The sequence below is a fragment of the Zingiber officinale genome, chromosome 1A (assembly GCF_018446385.1).
Source record: "Zingiber officinale cultivar Zhangliang chromosome 1A, Zo_v1.1, whole genome shotgun sequence".
Taxonomy (NCBI): domain Eukaryota; kingdom Viridiplantae; phylum Streptophyta; class Magnoliopsida; order Zingiberales; family Zingiberaceae; genus Zingiber; species Zingiber officinale.
The window spans coordinates 194,385,096-194,389,159 of record NC_055987.1 but is presented as its reverse complement, the minus strand read 5'-3'; the positions used below and the strand labels follow the sequence as shown (position 1 = coordinate 194,389,159).

Here is a 4,064-nt window from a genome sequence, read left to right as displayed (position 1 = left end):
TATGTTGCAACCAAATTGCTATTTGATTTTAACATTTAAATAGATGTTCAGTCTAGTGGGTATAGATTTTGCATGCATCCGTCTAAATTTTTTTTATGTTAAAGTTGCACTTTATCATTTTTTTTATCTCACCCTTGTTGACTCCCCTGCTTTATCATTCTTTTATTGTTGTTTTTTGCTTAGTAGTTGCCTAAGAGATTGTCACATTGTCATTGTTGGAACCATGTCATACCAAGGCCCAGGAAGGAGAATATTTAGGATAGAAGTATTACTATACAATTTTATTTAGAGTAAGATATAATTATTAACTAAAGAATCCAAGAGATGCTCCTTTTGATTTGCTTACATAGTGCAAGGAAAAATATTTGTTGTTTTGGCTGTAACACAATTTTGATAAATACTGATGATTTGTGATGCTTTAATATGACAAAGTATCAAATTGTTGTTATTTTCATTCTTAAGGTATTATTTATACATTATAGGCACACAGAGTTTAATGGAGGCATACAAAATATGTAGCCAATCCAAAATAGTTGGGACACATACAGCTTACTGAAGATGATGATGAACCAATCTAGGATTAGCCATTTCCAAGCGTATTAAAACTTTTTAAAGATCATGAGTTGTTTAGGATGTAGATGATATCTATTCCTTGATAGTTTGTCTGGAAACTTAACCAAATATTGGGGGTTATATGTTTATGAAAATCATGATATTTTGGTTCATTGAAAGCATTATGATTGCTTCATAATATTTTATCAATACAATTTAGTGTGAATAACATCATCATATTAGGGACCAATTTTAAAACTCAGTCACTAATAATATAGTAGAAAATTAAAAATAAAACAAAATTCCCATGTTCGAGCGTTATCTAATAACAACCCTTCATTATCTAATAACTTCATTCAATCGTTAATTAAAATTTGATTAGTTACAAATTCCCATGTTTCTGGGAGAGTTAATACTATTGATAACCAACCCCTTATATTATGTCATCGAAATTTTGAGCCAAAGTAAATTCATAAAGAATTTTCACAAAACAATTTAAGATCTTTATATGAACATTTTCTTTTTCATATTTCTAATTACTTTCTTAATCCATTATATCCACTCACTTTCTAAATTCCCAGTCAACTTTTTTCCAACTGCCATATATATACAAGTAATCCTTTGAGGCTTATAATCTGTTGTAATTAACAGTTTAATAAATTAATTAATCTAGCAAACCAAACGCATCCTAATTAAATCACTCTTTTACTTTAGTTTGTTAAAGAGTTAACAAAATTCTTAAATTTAGCAAATAACTCATAACAAAATGCCTCTATACTCAATGGAAAAGACAATTGATGGAAGCACAAGAAAACACAAATTCATATGTTTTGCTTTTCTACTTCCTTTTAGACAATCTTTTTGTATTATTTTCCCCCTTAATTGCTCTTCTAATTCGATAGCTCGCAAGCATCAAGATGGGCCCTGATATAGGAGGTATTTTACTCATTCTATTTGGAATACTAGGTAATTAATTAAATACGAATCATCCACTTAATCTTGGTTTTCAATATTTTCTTTATTTCTTTTATCATGGATTTCTTTTAAATGCTCCCTATTAATACGGGCAACATCATCTCTTTCTTGGTTTATCTTTCCCCAATGTAAGTACACACACAATTTTCTCAACTAATTAATTAATTAGTTAATTATGATAATTATATAAGTTAATCACTAATTAATGACTGCAGACCTACTTTTATCAAAATCTACTGCACCAAATCAGCATGAGGAGTCCAGTCGTTGCCTTGAAAAGAAGGAAAGTCATTTATAAATAGATAGAAGAAAACCTGAAAAACTTACAAAACGTTTCTTCGGAGTATTTGGATCCTCTACATAAGGAACCTGTAAAAACAATGAACTGTCAAAATCAAAACAAAAAAAAAAATCAGCATACTCGCAACAAAATAGCAGGGCCAGGCCGTGCAGGGGCACGTGCGGCCTGGCCGCGCAAGGGCAGCGGCCCATCGCACACCGGAACGTGCAGGGTAACGGCCCATCGCACAACAGAACGGGCAGGGAGCGCACCTCATAGGGCTATGAAGACCAGGCCGCCAGATCTCCCCGGCTGGACCAGGCTGCACACGGCAGATCCAGTGGCCCGCCGGATCTGCACGGCCACATAGGGCTGCGCAGGCCACACATCCGGCGGCTGGGCCGCTGGATCTGCTCGGCTGGACCAAGCTGCGAAAGGTAGACCGCCGGATCTGCCCTCTAGCACGCCGGAGCTGTGCAGGCTACACCAGGCTGCGCGCTGGATCTGCCCTCTAGCAGACACCGGAGCGAGAGATCTGGCCTCTAGGTCATAGATCCGGCGGCCCAGCCGTCGGATCTACAACCACCGGAGAGAGAAAGAGAAATACCCTTCCCACCCAACCTTCCTTCGCACCCGAGCCGCCGGATCTACAACCACCGAAGAGAGAGAAAGACAAATACCCTTGGCACCCAACCTTCCTTCGCACCCGAGCCGCCGGATCTACAACCACCGAAGAGAGAAAGATAAATACCCTTGGCACCCAACCTTCCTTCGCACCCGAGCCGCCGGATCTACAACCACCGGAGAGAGACCCTTCGCACCGGCCTTCCTTCGGACACGGCAACAAAACCCTTGCCACCCAGCCTTCGCACACGGCAACCCTAAACATAGGATTATTCGCGGTCGTCGCAGAATTCGTGGCAACATTGCAACGGATACATTTAACAACGAAAATTCGTAAAATTAACAATTTTATTATTAATTTTGTGATGAATTTATCTAATTTTGTTATTGATTTTTGATTATTTACTAATTTTATTATAGATTTGTAATGAATTTTTTCGTGGTTAAATGGATTTTTTTTATGAATTTAACCTAAGCCTTACATGAAATAAGAATGATAAATTAAAGAAAAAATCTTAATCAAAATGTTAATTTTACATGTAATCCTCATGTTCACAAAACTTTGGTTTCACTTATTTACTTCAATTCCTTCGTGCAAATATTATTATCTAATTATCCCTCAGCTTTTTAGGTACAAAAAGTCCAAAAATAAGTATAATTTTTTTAAAAATTCAACACTTTAAACTAGAATCGAGTATATTTTCTATCAAAATTGTCCCTCATATTTTTTAGGTACAAAAAGTCTAAAAATTGGCATAATTTCGATTAAATTCAGCACTTTAAATTAGAGACGAATATATTTTCAATCAAATTGAGCACGGCTTTCTAATTGCCCCTCAGATTTTTTTAGGTATAAAAAATATAAAAATGAGTATAATTACTCTTAAATTTAACACTTTGAATTAGAATCGAGTATATTTTCTATCAAAATTGCCCCTCATATTTTTAAAGTACAAAAAGTCTAAAAATGAGTATAATTTCTATTAAATTCAGCACTTTAAACTAGAATCAAGATTTTCTATCAAATTGAGTATGACTTTTTTCCTACTCACTATAATTTTTCCTAAATTCAGTATCATTTAAATAAAATCTAGTATATTTTTCATCCAATTGAGCATCATTTAAAAAAAATCTAGTATATTTTTCATCCAATTGAGGTGGAAAAAAAATCATGCTCAATTTGATAAAAAATATATTAAATTCTAGTTTGATGTACCGAATTTAAGAAGAAATATACTTATTTTTTACTTTTTATACTTAAAAATATCAGGGGTAGTTAGGTAAATTAGTATCCACTATATTTGACTGGGAAGTGAAAATAAAAATTTTTATCAATGGAGACTGCATGCAAAATTTTGTTTCTGATTAGGGGTTGCATGCAAATTTTCCAAAATAAGAGCACAATGTCAAAATCTAAAAGAATATTTTTCTTAGGAAGTTGCATAAATGGTAACAATAGTTTTTGAACATACCTCTTGAAGGTAGGTTAGTGCGCAATAATCATCTTCTTGATAACACTCAAAATTTGCATCTGCTTTTGGTAACATGGGATTTTATATCATCAAGTTGTTCAGTGAGTCTTCTTAACATCTGCATCAGTTCTCTTCCTTTATAAACATTCTCATGCCGTGGT

At 34.3% G+C, this 4,064-nt stretch overlaps 1 long non-coding RNA gene across 2 annotated transcripts; it reads right to left on the bottom strand.

The window, feature by feature from the left end:
* Window positions 1-1,748: 1,748 nt before the first annotated feature.
* Window positions 1,749-2,730, bottom strand: LOC122039023. Of its 2 annotated transcripts, none has more exons than XR_006127986.1 (2): window positions 2,080-2,730; window positions 1,749-1,896 (listed from the first exon to the last, which is right to left on the bottom strand). It is a non-coding gene; the product is annotated as an uncharacterized LOC122039023 (long non-coding RNA). The 2 variants fall into 2 exon arrangements; XR_006127985.1 differs by having other exon boundaries at window positions 2,488-2,730.
* Between the last annotated feature and the right edge of the window lie 1,334 nt (window positions 2,731-4,064).